Below are 9784 nucleotides of genomic sequence, written 5' to 3'. Positions count from 1 at the left end.
GCACCCAGAGCTTTCCTGGAAGGCAGGGAAAGCTGTCCCAGGCTGCAGGAATGTGAGAGGCTGGGGAGGGAAGGGACAGCTCATCCTGTGACCTTCTGCCCTCTGGTCATCAGGCACAGGGAGCCAGATGCTGCCTCTAAATCCCTGCTTGGGAAGTTGTGTTCTCCTGCAGAAACCTCAGCTTCCCGCTGCTGAATACATGGAAAACATGACCCCGGCGCAACCTAAAATCGAACAGCGCAGAAGATATTTTTAGGAATCTCATAATCTGAGTTTTCACCCAAGTCTTGTGTTTGGAGAGCCTCTCCATGGGGAGGAGGAGAGATAAGGGGCCTTCCCAGCTCCTCGGATGAGCCCTGGTATCTCCTGGCTCCTCAGCAGTGGTGGTGGCATGTCTAGACACTCTGGGAAGCATTCAATCAGGACAAGGAGGAATGGGTCCTGCTGTTAGGAACAATGCAAGAGGAACAAAACAGACCCGTTTTATTCCCTGCAGCTGTCTTTTAAAAGGACTATTAGGTCACTGAAAGTTTTAGTTACAGCAAAAAATAACTCTTAAAAAAAAAAAAGAAAGAAAACCCGAAAAACCCCAGGAAAAAAAATTGGAAATGAAGCTGTATATATTTTTGGGAAATTGCTTTTTTTATTTTAATAGGTTTCCCTTTCAACTCCCTTCCAGCTGATTTTTTTTTCCTTCTTTGAGCTCTATGATTATTAATGGCTGTAGCGCTAATGTGCTTGGAAAAAACTCATTGGAGACCATGTTTTTTGGATTATAAAATATCTGAAAGATATTTTTCTTTTCTTCAGCCAACTATCGCCCGGCTTTCCCAAGCAGACATTATTCCATGCCACAGCATCGGATACAATCGGACCCCAGCTTGGCTTTGAAGGTAAGTGGGAAAAGCCGGTTGAAATGGGGTCGTTGCTTCTGCCATGGAGCATTCTCAGTGTCCATGTCTGGTCCTGGAGGACTCACTCCCTCTCATTGGTACACTGAGGGTTTTCTGGTGTTACTAAACAACCCAAAGTGGAGATGATTTTTTTTTTTTTTTTTTTTTTTTTTTTTTTTTTTTTTTTTTTTTTTAAATTTGCAAGTGGAATCCAGGAGCTCTGGAAGGAGCCATGGACAGACATGGATGTGGTTTTTCTGTGTTGTGGTGGCAGAGATGTCCACTGGCTGGCTGATTTTGCAGGAGCCCCGTGGGGCTCCCAGCAAGGGCAGAGGGGTCAGCCAGGCCCTCCCAGCTGTGTCCACACCGCTCCTGGAGGGACACAGGGGTGGTTCCACACCACAGGGCTCCAACGAGAGAAGCCACAGCCAACACAGACCCAAACCACCGGGGCAGTGATGGAGTGGTTTGTGAACACCCAAATTAGACATCACTCCGCTTCCGGGGGTTATATCCCAGCCCAGCAGTGCCTGCCTGGAATATCCAGATCCAGCTCCGTTGCTCAGTGGAGGTGCTCCCTGTGCCTCTTTCTTAGCTTGAAAAGACAGGTGTCTGCCAGGGAAAAGCCAGAGCTTCCCTTGGAATGCAGAATGTAAACCCCCTCCCTCTGAATTATTATGATTCTGAAATTAAGGGGCTCTCAGGCAAAGATATGGGAATAGGAATAACAGTTCTTTAGTAGGAAAATCAAAATAAAAATGTAGTAGAACAGAAAAGCAAATGAACACAAAAGAAAAACCCTGACAGAGTCAGAATGGGACCTGACATCCTGTTGGTCAGGATGTTGGAAGCAGTCCAAACAAATCCTCCTGGAGTAACAGATGTGGTTCTGTTAGAGAAGAGCTGATCCTGTAGAAGGGTCCAGTGGTGGCAAGATGGGTCCAGTCTTCCTCTGGGAATCCAGTGGAAAACAGGCTGTCCTGCTGTTCTGAATCTCAGCTTTTATCCAGGTAGGAATGCTGGGCTCCTCTGCCTGGGTGGAGCCTCTCCCAATGGATGATGTAATTTTATCAGTCATGCAATTAGACTCAGTGGCCCATTAACAGCAGAAATCCCCTGGAGGGAGGATGGGTCATGGAAGAGAGAAAAAACACTGCCCCACTTGGTTTTAACAGCTGGCCCATTAACAGAGGACACCTGCCCCCTCTCCCCCAGAGTTAGAAGAGATAAAGAGCCACCTCCCCAGCCAGTTTCGACAGATGGGAATAGAACAGATCTTGCACTGAACCCAAGACAGCCTCTGAAACAGAGATTTACACCTGGGCACCCTACAGGTCAGTGTTATCCAACAGCACCACCTTCATTTTCATCAAAGGAAACTAAAGCCATCCCAATTCCTACCTGTGCTGGGATATCCTTGGTGCTAACAGTGAGCCAAAGGCAAATTCCCACTGTTACAGCTGTCAAGAGGAGATGCCTGGGAAAAGAGCTCAATAACCAGAGAGAATGAAGGCAGCTGTCTCCTGACAGAGCTCATGGTTTTTTGGAGCCAAACCCTGGGATGTTGTGGATGTGCTGTGGCCTCTGCCAGTGCCTGCAGGCCTACCTGAGTGGCTCCTCCTGGGTCAGTGTGCCAGCCTTGGCCCACTGGAAGGGGGGATGTGGATCTCCCAGTCTCAGCAGCTGTGGCCAGACTGCGCCTCTCAGGTGACCTCCTGGCCCTTCAGGGTGTGACATTCAGCACTTGCACGTGCCCCAAGGATCTGCTGTGGAGAGTGTTCCAGGAACTGCTTTCAAGGTCTCCTGCCCAAGCAAAGGGAACCAGGAGTCCCCCTGTTTCATCTTCAGCTCTGCCATTTGAAATTTATCATCTGCCCTTAATTCAACAGAGTGAGAATTCCATAGGGATTTTAGTGCAAAACAGGGAAATCAAAGCTTTCTTCTCAAGGAAAAAGTGGAATTTTCAGCTTTGTAATAGGACTGCTCCTGTTTAAAATGCTGAAAACATGGCAGATGAGCAGAAACAGCAATATGAGTGTGTTTGGAGGGCTCTTCTCTTCCATAAATCTATTTAGCACCCATCAGCTTCCTCTTGGAAGCAGACTGGAGAAGTCTGGGAGTCCTTTGCAAGGAGAGGAAAGGGACAGAGCAGCAGTGGTTGGTGATTCCTTGATCTTTCTGAAGATTGTTTCTCACAGTGGGCAAGTCCAAGGTCTAGGTAATCCCCCTCAGCTCCACACAGACACCAAATCCATGGCACTGAAACCTATGGAGACCAGGGATAGGCAGAATTAGGGAATAACTGCAGGTTCATCTCCCAGGGGTTTCCCATAACTGTTTAACCAGTATTTCCCGTCTATCTCCCATTTTCTTGTGACCCTGCTAAGTTCAGCCCTCCACTAAAAATAACCTCTCTCTTTTATTGCTGGGAAAGGATCCCAGCCTTCACAGAAACAGGGTTTCTAATTTTCACAGAGGCAGATGCTGGAATACCCCAAAAGCTCAGAAACTGGCAGGCAAAATTAATGAGACTTTCCCACTTATTGTTAAAAAAACAGCCTCCTGTGAGTTTATAGCAGCTGCAGATCCAAAGGCCCTTTTTACTCTCCAAGTAAATTGTACTTTCCATGGTTTTGGGTTGGCTGTGCTGTGGTATGAACTTCAGGAATAGGAACTGATGAGATCTTTAGCAGATATATCCAAAAGAAGTGGGCATAGACCCCAGCCCTGCTCTGTGTGCTCTGGTTTGGGTTGTTTAAAACACACACATCTGCTGAGTTCTATGTTAAAGCAGAGGGATGGAGCTGGGGCTTCATCCAGAGCAGCCCCTCATGAGTTCCACAGCCTGCAGACATCATTAGCAGAGGGCAATTAGCATCCTGCTGCCCAGGGGAGAAGTGGAAGCCATCCAGGCCTTGGCAGCCAGTTCCTGGGATTTCTTATAGGATCTCTGGCATGGCAAACCCTCAGCCAGAACATCCCTGGAGATGCTCAGAAGTAAGCAGCCCTTTTCCAAAACTGTGGGTTTGGGAAGGCCTTTCATCCATGGAGGTCTCTCCTTCCTCCACAACTTGGTGTGTTTTGTCAGAGGGGAAGAAAAAACAGGAAAACAACCAAATTCTGGCTGCAGAGCAGGGACACGGTGTGACAGCATGGGGTCACTCCTGGGCTTTACTGGGAAATTCCAGGAGGAAAATCCCAACTGTTTCTCAGCTATCAAGAAAGCCTGGTGGTGACTGTTGCATAGGGCATGAGGCCAGAGAGGCAATGGGGTCAAAGGTCTTCCAAAGAATTTCCTTGGACTTTTGCTTCCAAGACAAGCAAGACTGGAGCCCTTTGGAAGAATATTTTGGGAACAGTCTTTTCTTTCAAACATTTAAGGGAGGAAGAACCCAGAAGGAACCAGGAACAGAAAGGATCAGTCCAGTGCCATGTGAGAAGCATGGGGCAAAGCCAAGGTTGGAGCTGGGTCTTGCCAAACCTCATCTGAGACATTCAACTGCAAACCTGTTCTTCCACTCCTCCTGATTCCAGCTCCTGGAACTGCCAGGTGTGCTTCCTGCTCCAGCGGGCACTCGGAGCAAAACTCTGCTCTCTGTAGCATGAATCCTTCCTTCCTTCCTTCCTTCCTTCCTTCCTTCCTTCCTTCCTTCCTTCCTTCCTTCCTTCCTTCCTTCCTTCCTTCCTTCCTTCCTTCCTTCCTTCCTTCCTTCCTTCCTTCCTTCCTTCCTTCCTTCCTTCCTTCCTTCCTTCCTTCCTTCCTTCCTTCCTTCCTTCCTTCCTTCCTTCCTTCCTTCCTTCCTTCCTTCCTTCCTTCCTTCCTTCCTTCCTTCCTTCCTTCCTTCCTTCCTTCCTTCCTTCCTTCCTTCCTTCCTTCCTTCCTTCCTTCCTTCCTTCCTTCCTTCCTTCCTTCCTGCCTTCCTTCCTTCCTTCCTTCCTGCCTTCCTTCCTGCCTTCCTTCCTGCCTTCCTGCCTTCCTTCCTGCCTTCCTTCCTGCCTTCCTGCCTTCCTGCCTTCCTGCCTTCCTGCCTTCCTGCCTTCCTGCCTTCCTGCCTTCCTGCCTTCCTGCCTTCCTTCCCGCCTTCCCGCCTTCCCGCCTTCCCGCCTTCCCGCCTTCCTTCCTTCCTTCCTGCCTTCCTTCCTGCCTTCCTTCCTGCCTTCCTTCCTCACAGAGAGGTTAACAGGGAGAAATTATTTTTAGGTCTGAAGATGTTGGATCATCCTGTGCTATAGCAACGGATCCTGTTATTCCTTGTTTGCCCTGTCTTTTTAATGCCTCAGAGTCATCAGGGCTCCCGTCCAGCTTACAGTAAACATGTAAAAACCTCCGGGTTTTAGGACTTATTGGTTGCATGTCTGGTAAGAACATTAAAGGAAGAGAGAAAAGGCCCATCAAGGAGTCTCAGAAGGAAGGAGGGAGACTCCAGGCTGGGGAGAAACCTCTGGAGAAACCACACCTGAGACCTGGAGTGGGGAGGGCAGAGCAGATGGCACCTGGAGGGCCCTTCCAGCCCACAGGTTGAACATCAGAACCTCACAGCTCACCCAGCCCGGAGTGCGGGGCTCCAAAATGATGAAATTCTGCCTGGTTTGGGTCCAGAGCAATAAATCTTCCCTCACAGAGGTTACTCTACACTTGGAGCAGGTTTGGAGGAGCATTTGCCAAGGTTCAGACAACAGCAAATGCTGAAAGCAGGTTTGCCTTTGGGGGGGTTTACTGCAAAGTCCACGACCGTGGACAGGACATCTCTTACCTGCTGTGGAGCAGCAATTCCTGCATTTCTCCCAGCAAATTTGTGGAGTAAAACATCCAGGGGAGATTCACATTTCCAGCTAGCTCTCTGACACCCATGCCAGCAGCACAGAAGCTCTATGAATGCACACAGAAAGAATATCAGGGATCCTTCTGCAGGAAAATCATCTTTTCCACTCTGCAATTGCACTGAACCTTGCAGGAGCTGCAGAAGTGGCCAGAGATCCTGGACAAAACAGGGCCACATTCCCCAATCTGCCCCAGTAAAACCTCATTAGTCCAAATTTTGCTATTTTATTTTGCTTTAGCCAGCATAATTTGTAGCATTTGGACTGCAGAAAAAAACCCAAACCCCCAGGAGAATGATGCTTTTGATAACAGATTGGGTTTCAGCACTTTTAAGATAAGGTAATTCCATTTCAAAACATACCAGTTTGGGGTTTTTTTTTCTAAGAAATGTGAATAGAAAAACAAGACAACCTGCTCTGTTTGATCTGTGCTTTAAATTTTACTGAGGAAAACAGTTCTGTTTTGGAGAAAGCAACTAGAGAAATCTGGAGGGAGCTGGCCAACCATCAGGAAAAAAAACAAACCAACCAACCCAGCAGTGACCACTGAGCTCTTCAGCACCAAAACATCAGCAACTGATGGCTCCTTCCAGCTTTTCTTTGTCTTCCTATCTCAGCCACAGACTGTAACTGGAGGGAAGGAAGGCTCAGACAAGTCAAAATTCCAAATGAGGCTCCAGGACTTGACAATTGTCAAGTAAAAAAATTAATATTTTCTATAGATATGTTTAAACTGATGTGACATAAAGGTGATTTGAAATTCTGGAAACCTGAACAGGAGCTGAAAAAAATTGCAGAATGCTTATTTGCATACAAAACAAAAGTTGCTCTTTGCCTCCTGGGCATCAAGGTACTCCCAAGAGCAGATCCACAATAAAGGAGAAGAGATGGAGCTGCACTCTCACTGAGGAAAGTTGAAGCATATTCTGAATCGATTTGAAACCAATCCAATCAAAAGAATGAAATATTCCCCCGATCAGGTCAAACTGACCAAAATGAAGTGTTTCATTTCAGGTTTGTCTGCCCCCAACCCTTCAAAATAAAATAGGGAGAAGAAAAAAAGACATAAAAAGAAGAACACTGCAAGTTTTCAGCACATTTCTTCCCCATGGGAAACAGTAACTCTGTTTCCCATGAAGTGGTAAGTTTCCTTGGAAAAATCTGTCTCATCATCACTTCTCCACTGTGTACAACCTCCAAAAAGCTCATTGCTGTGATCTGGGGGCTTCCTGGGATTTATGGCTCTTGTATCTGTCCCTAAATCAAGCTCTCTGCTCAGAGGGTGTTTTCTGAAAAAACAGTGTAGGGAGCAACGATGGAGATGGACACCCTTGGACACCACGAGGCTGAGACCTTGCCATACCTAAACCAAGATTAAAGCAGATACTGACCCTCCCATCCCATCCCATCCCATCCCATCCCATCCCATCCCATCCCATCCCATCCCATCCCATCCCATCCCATCCCATCCCATCCCATCCCATCCCATCCCATCCCATCCCATCCCATCCCATCCCATCCCATCCCATCCCATCCCATCCCATCCCATCCCATCCCATCCCATCCCATCCCATCCCATCCCATCCCATCCCATCCCATCCCATCCCATCCCATCCCATCCCATCCCATCCCATCCCATCCCATCCCATCCCATCCCATCCCATCCCATCCCATCCCATCCCATCCCATCCCATCCCATCCCATCCCATCCCATCCCATCCCATCCCATCCCATCCCATCCCATCCCATCCCATCCCATCCCATCCCATCCCATCCCATCCCATCCCATCCCATCCCATCCCATCCCATCCCATCCCATCCCATCCCATCCCATCCCATCCCATCCCATCCCATCCCATCCCATCCCATCCCATCCCATCCCATCCCATCCCATCCCATCCCATCCCATCCCATCCCATCCCATCCCATCCCATCCCATCCCATCCCATCCCATCCCATCCCATCCCATCCCATCCCATCCCATCTTTGTATTTCTGCAAAAACCCTCGTATGTGCAGATGTCCATTACAGGTGTGTTCCTGTGAGCGAGTGTGTAAAATCCCATTGTTCACAGCCACAAAACACCCCCATTTTTATGGAATAGGGCTGCCTAGCAGGTGATATTCCATAAAGGTGAAGCAGGGCTCCCACAGCACTGGGACATTTTCCCTGCTCCACAGGTCCACAGTGCTGAAGTGCAGCCCTCTGTGCTGAGCCAGGCGGGACAGCAGCACAAGGGGATCCTGGAAAAGAGAAGGGAAAGCTGAGGTGTTTTCCTCTCTCCTGACTGCCCAGTTCAGCTTGCAGCACACCCTTACTGCCTTTCCCATCCTCGCTGTGGCTGCAGAGCAGTGGGCAGTCATCAGCCCCGTGCTCTCTGCAGCCAGCTGAGAGGCTAAATCAGGTTTAAAGCAGGGTCTGTTTTTCGAGAGAACTGCTAAACTCCTGCACCAGCAGCACCAAGGGGTGCTGGAGGGAAGGGCAAGCAGGGAGGAGGAGGAGGTGAGAGGGAGTCAGTCAGCACTCACCCCCCGAGACATCTTTCCTCCCCCGGAAAAAGAGAAGGAGCCCTGCCAAGGCCCTTCCGTGGTGCTCCAGCTTGCCAGGGGGTTGTGCAATGGGATGTGTCAGACACGCTTGGGGATGTAATGCAAGCCCACGTGTTTATTTCTGAGCGGGAACCCAAGCAAATCCAGCCGTGACCACTTAGGGAGGGGAATCAAATCCACCAGCTGAAAACCTCTTGCTGGTGTTTCTTCTCCTGAAGAACTTGGATGAAATGCTTTTAATAAAACACTTCTTCCTTCCTTTCATTCTTTCCTTCCTTTCCGTTTTTTTTTTCTTTTTAAATACATATATATATCAAAGTTCAAATAAATCTTTACCATAATCAGAAGAATGCAGAGAACTGTAAAAGTTTAGAAGAGGTCACTCCTGAGCAGCCCTGACCTGAGCAGCCCTGACTCCATAAAGTGCAGTTTGATGTCCTGTAGTTTATGGCTGTACAAAGCCCATCTCCTCTGCTCCGAGATTGGCTGTTAATGTTGTAATGATGTTTAACTGCTGACAAATTAATCACAGGTGGGGAGACAAGGACTCCTTAAGTGAAAAAACCTGTAATTTCTATTTGGTTGCTTTTTTTTTTTGTTGTTTTGATGTTTCTCTTTCGTTTCTTCGAGCAAACAGATTATGGAACATCCCAGCCTGTCAAGTAATATCTGTTTGTAAAAACACCACATCCCTTTGATCTGTCCATCACATGCTGGAGAGGGGAAAGAGGTGTTTTCTTTCACTTGCAGTGTGGCTTGTTTTTTTATTTTTTTTTGCCACCAATTATTGAATTTCTCATTAAAATAACAAGAAGCACAGCTGGCTGTGTTTTCACTTGGGGAAACCAATGGGAACCGTATCCTTCCTTCCTTCCTTCCTGCCTTCCCTTCCTTTCCTTTCCTTCCTTTCCTTCCTTCCCTTCCCTTCCTTCCCTTCCCTTCCTTTCCTTTCCTTCCTTTCCTTTCCTTCCTTCCCTTCCCTTCCTTCCCTTCCCTTCCTTTCCTTCCCTTCCTTTCCTTTCCTTCCTTCCTTCCTTCCTCCCCCTGCTCCAGCACCACCAGGGCCAGGTGTGGGCAGAAGACCATCTCCCAAAACCAAACCCACCTCACACCTGACTTTTAAAATTCATCCCATCCACCAGATTTTGGAGCTGCTTTTCAGTTTCTCATCCCTCTTAGCCCTTCCTTCCCCTCCTCTACCTCTCCCTCCATGTGTTTTTTTTTTTTTCCCATGGCAAAACAAACTCACGCAGACCTGGGTATTTATAAACTCCCCTCCAACGCCAATGCGTCAGGAACAATCACTTCCCTCCAGTTTACAGGAACATTCAAAGTGCCCTGAAACATATTTTCGACATAACTCATCACTTTGAAGATGCTTCCAAGCTTTTGTTCCTGTTTATTGACAGGAAGTTGTTTTTCATGGCTCCAGATCAGGAGGGCGGTGATGGAGGAGCTGCCAAGTGGGTTTGTTGTGCCCTGCAAATCCCGACCCTGCATTCCTGGCTCCCCCCAGGCACC

At 48.2% G+C, this 9784-nt stretch overlaps 1 long non-coding RNA gene across 1 annotated transcript; it reads right to left on the bottom strand.

Moving 5' to 3' along the window:
* Window positions 1-647: 647 nt before the first annotated feature.
* On the bottom strand, window positions 648-7083 carry LOC134551806 (uncharacterized). Its single transcript, XR_010080695.1, has 3 exons — window positions 6248-7083; window positions 5648-5763; window positions 648-3159 (listed from the first exon to the last, which is right to left on the bottom strand). It is a non-coding gene; the product is annotated as an uncharacterized LOC134551806 (long non-coding RNA).
* Between the last annotated feature and the right edge of the window lie 2701 nt (window positions 7084-9784).

The sequence above is a fragment of the Prinia subflava genome, chromosome 6 (assembly GCF_021018805.1).
Source record: "Prinia subflava isolate CZ2003 ecotype Zambia chromosome 6, Cam_Psub_1.2, whole genome shotgun sequence".
NCBI classification, from domain to species: Eukaryota; Metazoa; Chordata; class Aves; order Passeriformes; family Cisticolidae; genus Prinia; species Prinia subflava.
This window is presented reverse-complemented; position numbering and strand designations above follow the sequence as displayed.